This window comes from Macaca thibetana, chromosome 8 (genome assembly GCF_024542745.1).
Source record: "Macaca thibetana thibetana isolate TM-01 chromosome 8, ASM2454274v1, whole genome shotgun sequence".
NCBI lineage: Eukaryota > Metazoa > Chordata > Mammalia > Primates > Cercopithecidae > Macaca > Macaca thibetana.
The window spans coordinates 11,571,094-11,584,384 of NC_065585.1; the positions used below are offsets into that span (position 1 = coordinate 11,571,094).

The following is a 13,291-nucleotide window of genomic DNA, read 5'->3' on the forward strand; positions in this document are numbered from 1 at the left end:
CCCCCGCTGGGGCCGCCCGTGGGAGGAGATCTCGCTGGGTGGCCGGGCTCAGGCGCTCTCGAGCGGATTTGGGGTCACAGGCTGGGACACCGCGGAGGCCGCCAGTGTCTGGAGGAGCGGCCGTGGGACAGTATCCGGATCGAGTCCCCCAATCCGCTGCGAGCAGGCGAAGACCTGGGAGGGGGGTAGCGCCCCGCGGACGCCTTCAGCGCACACTGCTCCGGATCTGGGGGTGAAGTTGGCACCCGGGACAAGAGAGCTGAACGCGGCGTGGCGGACAGTGGGGGACGCGGGTGGGCCAAGGGGAGCACGGCCCAAGTAGTGTTAGTGGCAAACTCGAAACTCCGAATCCGCCCCAACCCCCTGAGGCGCCGCAGCTCCCGAGAAATAATATGACAAAAGTTAGCAACTTGCCTGTGTCTGTCGTGTATGTGACCTGCGTGGGGGCAGGGCCACCCCTTCTGGGAGCGCGCGGGGACGGACAGCGGTGACACTGGGGCGAGGCGCCCTGGTCAGGGTACAGTTAGTTTGAAATGGGGACGGTGGCGCAACTTTCCGCTCCTCCTTTCTCTGCGCGAGTGTTTAAGCGTGACCTTGCGGGAGGAAGCGCGGCTGAACTTGAGATGGGAGTTGAGCTTGCGCCCCGGCTTAGCACAGAGACTCCGGAGCGCGCCTTAGCCTGGCCTTGCAGCCAGGTCTCCCAGGAAGCGTGTGGGTATCGTCTGGCTTTGCTCGTTGTCTGGAGCTCCGACTCGCTCCTCCCTCCTACGCGAGGGTCCTCGCCGGCCGTACCACGAGCGGGGCTCGGTGGTGCGTTCCGCTAGGGGACACGTGCGCGCCCAGAAGCGCGCAAGGGGGTGGGGGTTGGGCAGGTCACTGCGTCCCGTGGGCCGGGCGAGTCCCGCAGAGGGAGACAGCCGTGACCCTGGGGGCAGTGACTGGCTCGCCGCGTCCCTGCATCAGGCATTCGCCCGGCTTTCTCGTGATTGTTTCCGGGCACCCCTGGCCTCTCCCGACTTCTCCCCCTCGCGGGTCCCTAAGCCCCGCAAGTTTGAGACGAGCTGGTTCTCCAGGGAGACAGCGAGCGCCCACCCCCCTCTGCGGCTGGGTGTGTGTGGTGAGAGGAAGAGATAGGAGGAGGAGGCGAGGCCGACTCGCCAACGAGGAAAACGGGGTGAGAGGGGAGCCTGGTTTTCCAGTAGTCGCCAGGGCGCCTGGCACGTCGTAGGTGCTAACACTGTGTTCACTGACAAGGCCCCAAGGTGGAAGGTGCTGGCAGGGGCCGGGACGCCCCCTTCTTCCCTTCCAGTCTCTAAAATGGAGTTCAAATGTATCTGTCAAGCCCTTTGGGCTTCTAGACGTGCCTGGAGCACCTACTACGTGCGGGGCTCAACTTGCCTTTCCTAGAAGCTGCGGGCGGAGCCTCCTGGTTTTCTTTCCTGGGCTTCGAAAAGGCAAGGTGCACTGCCCCCTGCCGGCTGCTGTGGAAACTGCCGCTTGTCTCTGCGGTGGGGAAGGGGCGCCCAGTGCTGGAGTCCCTCACAGTGCCTTCCCCCACCTCCCCTTCCTGCCCCAAACATTAGGACCCCTGCCGGCTGTTTTCTGAAATCCCATGGTTGGCTGAAATGACTGACAGAGTTTACCACTCCGTGCCCCCCCGCCTCTGCAAATGTCTGGGTACAGCATGCGGTCTCTTCTGGTCTCCAGTCTCTCTTACTTTGGTCACCAGACTTAACCTCTCGGCGTCTCAGTTTCCATATCTGCAAAATGAGGCCAATAATACATTCTCCAAAATACGTTCTGCAGAATAGACAGCGTGTGGCTATAATACATGTAATTAAGTGAATGTGTGTATATATAGGTAGTTCATACTCTATATGTGTGTATGTGTATACCTTGACTTCAGGTCTAGGGGAAAAAGTTCCATCGTACGCTTTTTGCTAAATAAAGAATGAATAGAGTGCTCCTTCTCCTGCCTTTTCAAAATCCCACAAACCGTGAAATTTGCCTTCCCTGCATTTTTCTGGATTGGGATTTGCTGTTTGGGGTGCGATTGGGCAAGGCCAGGGCCTGGGCTTGAGCAGGGCCTTGGTCGCCTACCTCCCTGGCTGGGAGGCCACAGCACCCCACCCAGGGTGAGAGAGAAAAACAAGAAGTGTTGCTAGAAGTGATGGCAGAGGGTTTCTTAGGGGGTATGGAGTCTGTTCCTCGAAGCTCTGCAGCAGCAGGCGGAAACTGCCTTCTGAGCAGCCTTCCTGATGACTATGGACAGGGCTGTGCTGCCCCACTTCCCTGGTGGCACTCACAGAATTGGCTGTCACTGATCTGGAAGCCTTTCTTATGGGGATGAAGTCGTCTGTGAGCTTGACAGGAAGGAGTCCTTCTAGGTCCTGGGTCTTTGGGGCTGAGGTAGATCTCTGTCTCCCCTCCCCACCAAGCAGCCCCCAAGCCAGGACACCACCCAAAGGCAGGCAGTTGACATTGCCCAAGGAGGAGCCCTCTCCCATGTGTGACTCTGAGCCTTCTGATCAGTTAACCTTGCTTGAGTCAGTTCCTGTGTAGAAGGTTGCTGACTCAAAGGGTTTATATTTGGGTAGAGCTTTGGCCAGGGATCTAAACATTAACTCTCACTCTAGGCCCCTCCTACATCACAAAAAGCAACCAGGAAAGCAAAAAATAAAATCCACCAGTCATCTTGTAAAGCTTTCCAGTGAGTTCTGCATGCCTGTGTGCACACACTCCACAGGCCGATGGAAGAGCTGGCCCGGTCACAAAGATTTCTAGAATAAGACTTACATGCAGCTTCGTTCAGCTGTGTAGCCTGTGTGGAAACTTCAGCATCCCTGCTGGCACACCTGAGGAGCTGAGAGCTCTCTTCTGCTCTAATTTGGTCACAGGAGCCCAGACTGGGGCCCCGTGAGAGCCTGCATTTGAGTTCCAGTGGCAGCGCTGAGTTACTTTGCAACTCGGGTCTGGGTCTTAGTTTCACTCTCAAAATGAGAGGCTTGGCTGCGCGCACTGGCTCATGCCTGTAATCCCAGCACTTTGAGAGGCCGAGGTGGATGGATCATTTGAGATCAGAAGTTTGAGACCAGCTGGCCAACATGATGAAACCCTGCCTCTACTAAAAATACAAAAATTAGCCAGGCATAGTGGTGGGTGCCTGTAGTCCCAGCTACTCAGGAGGCTGAGGCAGGAGAATCGTTTGAACCCGGGAGGTGGAGATTGCAGTGAGCCGAGATCGTGCCATGGCACTCCAGCCTGGGCAACAGAGCGAGACTCCATCTCAAAAAAAACAAAAAAAAACCCAAAAAAACGAAGCTTTAGAGTTCTGCTGCCCGTCATTGTGGGTCCATTAAAAGCTTCTCTTTGTGAAGACAGCCACCACCTCATTTATGTTTGCTTCAGCCAGCATCACCCTCAAAACCCTCCTGGTATCACAGACAGCCCTGGCTTGGGGCAGCTGGACTGTCTACTACCCCATGCCAAGGGCATCTCCCTTCTCAAAGAATGGCCAGGACCATTCAGAGCCCACACCCCCTTGGCAAAGTCATTTTCTAGCAGTTCTCAACACTAGATTTTTGAAAGGAGTCTCAGAAGTTTCAGACTCTGAGGTCTGAAACCTGACAGAGCCAGGGTGCCATTTGTGGGGGCTCCCAAATTGGTGCATATTGCAGAAAGAACCCCAGTAATCTCACCAGCGCCTGTTTTGCTTCCCATCTACAAGCTGAACATGACCTTAGAAATCGCTTTGGTCAACCCTTTTGCTTTAATGCAAAAATATTGAGGCTCAGAGGGGAAGTCAATGAACTGTAAAATCTGGGGTTTTATTGTTTATTTGGTCTTGTTATTGGTGGTGGTTGGGTTTTGATTTCATTTGAGCCAACATTTACTGGGAACTTATTACCTTCCAGGAGCACCATGCAAAATGCTGAGATACAGAGAGGAAAGAATACTCGGTCCTTGTTCCTTGCTGTCCCAGAGATCACCGTGCCCTGGGGAGGGGGACAAGGACATACCCAGTCAGGCTGCATGTAGAAATACACAGGTGCTAAGCAAAATGGGAACGGAGAAGGGAAAGGGTCCCTCCACTTTGAGGGACCCACAGAAGGGTGTTCTAGAGATGGATGAGTCAGACTGCAAAAGAGCAAAGGTATCTTCTTGAATACATTCAATATCAAAGCGTCATGTACCCTGTGTGTGCAAAATAATAATAATAATAAAGTAAAATAAATAGATTGGCTGTAATCCTGTTCCACATGGTTCTGAAGAGGTAAGGGAATTGGGAATTTTAGAGGTTCAATGCTTTGGCCTCTTTTCCCTCCGTAGGTCCTGATCTCTGGTTGGTTTGTGTGGGAGGAATTGTTGCCTCGCAGCCAGGCTGCAAGTTTCTACACCACGAGAGCCTCCAAGTGTTGGAATGCCCGTGTATAAAACAGAGAGTGGCTGCTTTGCATTTGCCTTAAAAAAAAAAAAAAAAAAAAAAAAGAACTTAGTGCTTTATTTTTAATGCTCGTCCGTGTACTTTATCTCAGATTTTCATAGCTGATTTAGGAGGGTGAGTTTAAATGGCATGGCGGGTGGCAGGTAGGAGAAAGCGCCCAGGTTTTCAGGGGGACGCTACTATCCAGGCTGGCTGGGTGAGCTGGAGCAAGTCCCTGCATTTCCGTGAGCCAGGTTTGAGGTGCATGTGGGTGATCGCCCCCTGCAATGCAGGGGAGGCAGGGGACGCCAGGAGGATTAAGGGAGAGGATTCTTGTGGGAGAGTTGTGTGTGCAGGAGTCCCAGAGCCTCCCTGACTCCAGTTGCATTAAGTCTGTGTATAAGAGAAAGTGATCGCATGGGGCACTCCTCAGGACAGAGCCTGTGGGAAATGGAGGAGTTGACTGAAGGCAGGAAGTTCTGGAAAACGCCTGGAAAAGCACTTTTGAAGTAGGAGGAGGCTGATTTTAAGGTAAGATGGTTTGTGAATGATCCGCCTGGAAGCAGCAAGGCCTAATGACTGTGTTGGGGCAGCACACTCCTCTCATTCCTATGGGTTATGTCAAACTTCTGGCTTCTTTGTCCCTAGGGCAGGACACAGAATTACTCGTTAGCCAGAGCTCTGGCCTAAGAAGCCACCCAAAGCACTGTTACCAGAAGCAGGGACACACGAGGGAGGTGGGGGGTAGCATAAGGTGGTTGAGGTGCCCAGCATCATGAACCCTGGCCACCTGGCGGGAGCCCTTCCTGTGTGGCCTGGCTGGCCAGCAGGGATGGGACTTGTGTCAAAGTTCAAGGCACCTGCAGTGGATGCTATTGTGGTTCCCACCTGGGACAACTGTTAGAGAGGGCTCTGCAGTTGAGGTGTTTTCTAAAGAGTCAGGGGAATTCCTGCAGGGAAACTGCTGGCCAAGGATATAGAACTCCTGGGCCCTGGCCCTGTCCCATCTGCTCCAGGCTGGGGACCTTGGGCACATTGTTTAACCTCTTTGACCCTCTGTTTCCTCAGCTGGGAGATGGTAGTATAAATTCCCACTCCCTCTATTACAGGAGAGTTAGGAGGACCCCACAAAATGAAGCACAGGAACCTGCCTTGTTGATAAGAATTTTAGCAGCATCTACTTTTCATAGTTTAATGTATACCCAGTAGTGCCAAGTATTTTGAACATCTTATCATTCTGGGGTTCGGCAGGAAGCATTGAATGGAGGGTCTGAATAAAGGTGTGCCTACAGAGATGGTGCCCTGGTTCAGAGAAGTCAGCAAGGGATGCTGTAGCACCTGGGCCCAGTTACCACCCCCAGGAGAAGTGGCATGGTGGGGAATGGGCTAGGGGAACCAGGAGAGCATCGCAGTAGTTGCCAGAAGCCTCTGGAAGAGAGAGACCACAGGCCCCCTCCTCAACTTGGCAGGACAGGAGCCAGGCAGACCAACCCTACAACCTTGCTCTCCTCTGGCCTGCCCTGTGCAATTCTGTGGCACCAAGATCTGAGCCTACCCAACGGCCAAAGGCAGGGAGCTCCTTGATGGAGCCCCCCAGGTCAGGACAAGGTGGAGGTGGATTAGGAGCAGGCCTGGAGGGCAGATTGAGGAGACACACACACACACACACACACACACATACAGAGCTGTCATCTCATTTGAATCTGCAACAGCCGGGGGTGGAGAGGGGGTAGTCACAAGATTACCAGTTGGCAGGTAGGATGCCCAGGAACTGGAAGGTAACCCCCTTGCCTAAGGTCACACAGCTGGTGGGAGCCCACATTTTAACCCATCGTATCTTATCAGCCCTAGTAAAGTAAGAACATCCGTTGTAAGACATTGTGAAGACCTTTAAATTGTTATCAGTAGCATCTTAATGAGAAGCAGAATAGTTTAAGTGTTAAGGTTTGCCTGGGTTTCAATCAGAGGTTTATTACTTCATGATCGAATTACTGACCTTTTCTATGTCTCAGCTTCCTCTTCTGTCATGAGGTCACGCTTTGTACAGTTGATGTGAAAACTAAACAGGTTTATTCAGTAAAGGTCTCTCAACAAATGTTAGTTTTGATTCCTGAGAAGGTCAAGATTTAGACAGGGTGGTGTGGGGGTGAGTGGTACTCCAACATGGCCTTTTAACCTATTCAGCATTCAAATAATATGATTTGAATATTTGTAGGTTAAAAGTTTCTTTCTTCCAATTATTCTGACGATGTTTGGATCATTTCTTCTGACTGTGTGTGAGTGTGTGTGTGTGTGTGTGTATTTTCTCTTTAAAACACATGAAAGTGCCAAAGGGCAGAATGACAAGAAATTTAAAGACCTAAATTGGCTTTATTGTGATTCTAGAATTGAGCAACACTTTGTTCCACAAAACAGAATAAGTTTTCCAGTGAGCTGAGCAGAGGAGGTTGGCTTTATAAACAGGACTGAAGAAACCAGAAGCAACAAAGTGTGTATTCATTACATTTAGAGAGAACGCTAGAAAAATAACTGATTAGTTAACATCCGGTTACTTTAGGCTGCAGAAGGATTAGAGCTGAGGGAACTTCATGATCATACCAGTTGACAGTTTAATCCCGCCTATTTGGGAAATTGACTGTCTCCTGATTTCTTAGGAAGTGAGATGACAACTTAGTTTTGTCGATGGCTGTTGTAAAACCTCAGTTCTTGTCTCCTTAGTTTAAAAGAAATTAAACAAGAGACACACGGCAAAGGAGATGCAGCATGGAGCCGTCTATTGCAAAAGAGGCAGGGTATTCTGAAAGTGACATGCAGAACAGACAGTACACTCTGACTGAGGATTCAGGGCGGGCTGTTCGCGAGGACGGGACAGGATTGACTTACTGGGGAGACTCCCTTGATGAGAGCCTTACGCGGTTATTCACAAGGAGGCGGGAAGAGGTGCTACTAGTACGCATGTTCTGGGTGGTCCTCGGGGTGCACGTGTGCGGCAGCCGTACATGCTTGCTCATATGTCACATGTCTCATTAACATCTGAAATCTCCAACCAGGGGTGTGTTTTTTGCTATTATAATGAGCAAATATTCAGTCTGAGGACAGGTAAAATCAAAATGTGCATCCTCTTACGGGGGAAATTCCTTACTGGAGCTAACTTGGCTTGAATAAACTGGGCTATAGTGTGAATGCTGTGGCTTCTCATGTTGACCCTGAGGTTGCTGTGCCATGGTTGCCACATCTCGAGGATATGGTTCCGTTTTTGACTACCTATCCCCCCTCAGTTTGGGTTTAGGGACCTGGAACTTTAGCGTGGGTAACTCTATTTTGATTTTCAGTGTGCCCTGTTGGGGCCTAGTGCAGAAACTTAATCCAAAACAATGGCCTTCTATAATTTTTATTAAACAAAGCCTATCTAATCATGTATGATTCTGTAGCCCTTAGGGAGTATAAAATATGACTTAAAAATTACTTGCAATAATTCAGAAAAGCTGAGAAGAAAAGAACATTAGCTCCAAAGTATTTGGCAGAATTAAAAAGAGGGTTACAAATGACTTTTGGAAAGTACACATTAGAGTGTGCAAATAAAGTACTTTCTCTGGATTTCATTAGCTACATTAAAAAAAGAAAAGATCAAACCCAATAGATAGCACTGTAATAGATTTTGCTACATTAAAAAAAATCCATTTGAATCCACAGTGAACTAAAACACCAGAGTAGCTAAAAAGTCCCTTCATGCATATTTACTTAGCAGAGAGCTCTTGAGAAAAACCCAACCAGTAAACCCCAACCAAAGCAAACCAGCTACTTTCTCTAGCTGAGAGGGTGGAATGACTCCAAAATGTTGTTTCAAGCTCAAAAAGCCTAAAACAATTCCACATAAAAAACAAAAATCTATCTAATTGGGCATTTACCTTTTTGGAAATAAAAGGCCCGGTGGGGAAAAAAAAAGAAAAAAACAACAAAAAATCCCTTTTGTTAGATCCTTAGAAGACTAGACTGGAGCCCAAAATAAATCCCCTGGATTTGGCCAAGTATTAAACGACTCTATTCTCCTTCCCTGCCTTTAATGCACTGGAGCCCTAACAAGGGCAAAGAACTCTCAGTGGTCAAGAGCTCAAACACCTGAACCAACCCAGCGACCTTCACAGACACCAGCATCTACAGCCCTGACCCGAGTTGGCCCTCAGTTCAGCTCTTCTGAGGGTCTTCCTGATTTTGTAGATAAAGATGTGGATTCAGGCCAGGCCCGGTAGCTCATGCCTGTAATCCCAGCCCTTCGGGAGGCCGAGGTGGCCAGATCACGAGATCAAGAGATCAAGACCACCCTGGCCAACATGGTGAAACCCCGTCTCTACTAAAAGTACAAAAATTAGCTGGGCATGGTGGTGTGTGCCTGTAGTCCCAGCTACTTGGGAGGCTGAGTTAGAATCACTTGAACCCCAGAGGTGGAGGTTGCAGTGAGCCGAGATCCTGCCACTACACTCCAACCTGGTGACAGAATGAGACTCTGTCTCAAAAAAAAAAAAAAAAAAAAAAAAAAAAAAAGATGTGGATTCAGAGGGGAGAAGTGACTTACTGGCAAATGTCACATGGGGCCCTGCCTCCAGATCTGTGTGTCTGAAATTATCATTTATACTTGGTGGGTCTTTCTTTTTTTTATTTTTATTTTTGGAGACAGGGTCTCGCTCTGTTGCCCAAGCTGGAGTGCAGTATGTGATCTTGGCTCACTGCAACTTCCGCCTGCTGAGCTCCCACCTCAGCCTCCTGAGTAGCTGGGACTACAGGTATATGCCACTGTGGATCACTCTTGGGGAAGGAATAAGCCCAGACCTTCACCAACCGTGCAGTTCTATCACACTCGTCCTTAGTTTATGCCTTTAGAGTCTCCATCAATCACCCTTCCCACTCTGAACTGTAGAGGGGTACACAGCGCAGTGAGGTGACTTGATCAACATCTGCTCGAGTGTCTGGGAAATGGCAGATCTAGGCCTCCAGCCCTGGTAGAGCTACCTCGCTTCATTCCCGGCACCCCAGTACCTTACAGCCTCCACCTCACCCCCGTGCTCCCTCCTTGACTGAGCGTGAGAACAGTGGCAAAAACAACAACATAAATCTAAGTCTCTACATCCTCATTAGATCCTAGAGTCAGCTGATGGAGCCCAAATTATCATCACAACAATCTAACATAACACAACCACTGCAACCACCATTTACAGTTCATGTGAAATAGGAGTGAACCGGCACCAGAAGCTCATTTGGCCAAGAACCAGCTTTAGCATTAGGAAGTCAGAGAGCTCAGTTGCTACCTGTGAGACAGGGAAGGCAGTGGAGGGTTCTGATGGTGAGACCCAGGTACATGTGTCTCAGTGGAACCTCCAGAAAGCTCAAGGAATTCACGGCACTCAGAGACATGTAGTTGGGTGGTCTGCTCATTATTTAGTTATTTTGCACGTAAATCCTGTTCTTGCAGAGGTGGAAATCAGCTTCTAAGGAGTTGGAATCAAAGTCAAGCAACAGAGGCCAGAGGGGAGGAAAATCCGGCAGACAGTTTGGTGACAGGGTATCTTGCTTGCATATTTTTTGGGGCAAACTGATTAACCGGCAGCAAGCAAAAAGATGGCTCTGGGCAAACCTTGAGTAAGGCTTCACAGAAAATAATTTCAATTGATTGTATTTTCTAGAAAACTTTAAGAGTTTATGCATTCTACGTGACAGGCTGTCTGGGTGCTGTCTGCCCTCCACCTGGGCTGGGCTGGATTGCCTACTTTACTTCATTAGAATTTCTCACTCGTTTGATATGGGAGCCTAGTCTTTACAGTGACTCTCTGTAAAGTGTATGTTTCCACTTTTCCCTAATCTCAGTTTATAGGTGTGGAAACCAACGTTTAGAGAGGTTAAGTCACTTAACAGAGGTCACTTAGCTAGAAAGTGGCAGAACCAGGATTTATAAGCGCACCATTTCTTTCCGAAGCCTGAGGCCTCAGGCCCCATGCAATGTAATTCCCAGGTCATCCTATATCCCTGGCTCAGTGGGGACCCTGGAAGGGAAGGGCAGCTTCTCTAAGGTTCAGATAGGAAACTGGTCACACCAGCTGCCTGGCCCCTAGCCCAGCCCATGAGATGTGCTGTGACCACGTGTGTCACATGAACATGGTGACCATGAACCTATGCCCTGTAATATCTTTTTGGGCAGGAGTTCCTGACTTTTCTCCACCTAGTGCTTTCCAGGTCTCACACCAGCAGCTTCATTCTCCCAAAGGCTGAGGCTCTGAGTCTTCTCCCCGATTCACCATCACTGGGATGGGTCCGTGGGTTTATTTAGCCTGTTACAGACTGGCTTTTTTTTCCTGTAAGCTGTTAAATTTGTCATAATTTATTACACAGCAATAGATAATAAACATGAAATGCAAATATTTTTTCTGTTGTAAGTTGTCATGCTGATGGGAGTGATGGTATTTCAGTGTGTGTGTTTTTTTAATAAAACTGGCATCTAGTAATTGTACATATTTATGGGGTACATAGTGAGTTTCCATACATGCAATGTAGAGTGATCAAATCAAGGTAATTTGCATATCCATCACCTCACACGTTCATCATTTGTGTTGGAAACGTTCAAAATCCTTTCTTCTAGCTATTTGAAAATATACTATAAATTCTTGTTAACTGTAGCCACCCTGCAGTGCCACAGAACACTAGAACCTATTCCTCCTATCTGTACTTTTGTATCCTTTTAACTGCTCCACGTCTGTCCTTGCATGGCTGCTTGCAAGAACTCATCTTTGTGGCTTGTCGGTATAGAGTGAATTCCAAGAGCCCCAAGGTGCTTGGGGATTGAGGGAGGCAGTGAGCCACTTTGAGCCTACTGGGGGGTTGGAGAAAGGACTGAGCAGGAAGGCTGAGTGTAAAGTTTGCAATCACTTAGCTAGATGGGAGCCTCTTGGAGGCAGCCTGCTTCACGTAAAAGGAATGGTCAGCGTCGCTGTTGCAACCTTGGAAAATTCCCTTTTAATAACATCTTCACAATGGAGAGAAAGGTTTGTTGTCGTTCTTCTTACTTGAAAACGCTGTTAATCCTACCACCTGGTGGAGAGTTTGATGAATAAAGACCGTTGCTCAGGAAACATATTAGCTGCCACGAACAGGAATGTCTTTGTGAAGTGTATTACTGGTTGTTTCTAAAACATAATCTTACGTTTTAAAATTCAGTCTTTTGGCAAAACAAGAAAATTAAAATGAAAGGGAGAGATTAGGCAGACAGTACCATTGTTCTTTCTTTCACTGCCTGATAGAAGCTTCAAATGGAAAACACACCTTTCAGAATGCGTTGAAGAATTGGTTCCAACCGAAGGCCTGCTGCTATTTTTCTGTTTCTCCCTGTGACCTGGAACAAACTGAGCTCAGCAAACATGATCCTTGGACCACAGTAAGTCCTCACTTAATGACATTGATAGGTCCTTGGAAATCGTGAGTTTAAGGGAAACGACATCAAAAACCTGATTTCACCATAGGGTAATTGATATAAACCAGAGTTCAGTTTCTCTGGTGTATTTCTGTTCATAAAAACATCACCAAACTTCTAAATGAAGGCCCCAAACAGCATCGCAGGTGGCCACAGCCTGTCCCAGTGGCTTAGGACATGCACATACACACACACACAAAACCACACTCTCTCGCCCTGGGACCATATAAAGACATCAGTTCACCTGACATGCACAGCTTTTTGGGGTGTGGGAAACCGGAGTACCTGGAGAAGACCTACGAGGACATGGAGAAAACTTGCAAACTCCACATACACAGTGGTCCCGGCCAGGAATCCATCTTCTTCTCATCAATGTTATAATGAAATGATGTTGAATGAAATGGCATTATTGGAAGACCTGCGGTATGGGATTTTATGCATTAAACTGATATTTATGCAATGTCAGAAATCCAAATAAGGAGAAAAAAAATATACTGGCTGTGGAGACAGTTTTGAATATCAGAATATTTCTGTATTGTCAGGAACCTGCCCCGGATGGAGTAAAGGAGGTTTTCTCTTTTTCTCTGAGCCATGGTGTCATTAACTTTAGTCACCATTATTTGTGGGAGGGTGGGGGTATGGTATGTTGGTTGAATAATTAGTTACAGAGGTTGCACACTTTAATAGTGTCAAAGAATTATAAAATCTTAGCATTTGCAAAGAGCCTTAGCAGTGACCTTGTTCAACCTTCTTCAATCTACTGAGTCATTCATTGATTCCTTGATTTACTCAATAAATGTATTAGCTCTGCCACTGCCTAACTGTGTGTCCTTCAGCAAGTTGCTGAACCTCCCTTTACTTCCCTTTCCTCATCCATAAAATCTGGATAATAATAGTACCTACCTCCCAGGAGGTAGTAAATAAACATTCAATGAGTTAACACTTGGACGGTGCTCAGAAGAGTCCTTGTTAAAGATATGTTGTGGGCAACGTATCATCATCATCAATTACATTCTTGTTCCACCTCCCTCGAGCAGCGGTTTTCCTCACTGAGACTCTACCTGGTGGTTATCCTGTACCTGCTTGATCACTCCCTGTGGTAGGGAGCTCTCTGCCTCACACAGTGGCGTTTGACCTCTGGGCAGCTTTGTGGTTTAAAAGGCTCTTTCTCATTCAAAGCTTCCAACCAAAGAGAGCTTCCTAGAGCAGGTGGCAGAGTGGTGCTCTCAGGAGCTATCTGAATTTAAGGATGGGGAAGTTGGGCTCTGAAGCTAGGGTATCATTGTAGGACATCAGAGGCAGAAGAGACATACCTAAGATTTTAGCCATGAGAGGGACCTCAAGACCCCAGCCTCTTTTTTTTTTTTTTTTAAGGCAAAGTCTCACTCTGTTGCCCAGGCTGGAGTGCAGTG

The 13,291-nt window shown here is 48.2% G+C and overlaps 1 protein-coding gene across 7 annotated transcripts in view; it reads left to right on the top strand.

Annotated features, from left to right (window-relative positions):
* Nucleotides 1-13,291, top strand: part of ST3GAL1 (ST3 beta-galactoside alpha-2,3-sialyltransferase 1) — a 114,428-nt gene that overhangs the window by 789 nt on the left and 100,348 nt on the right. The gene's annotated exons all lie outside the window — the stretch shown is intronic.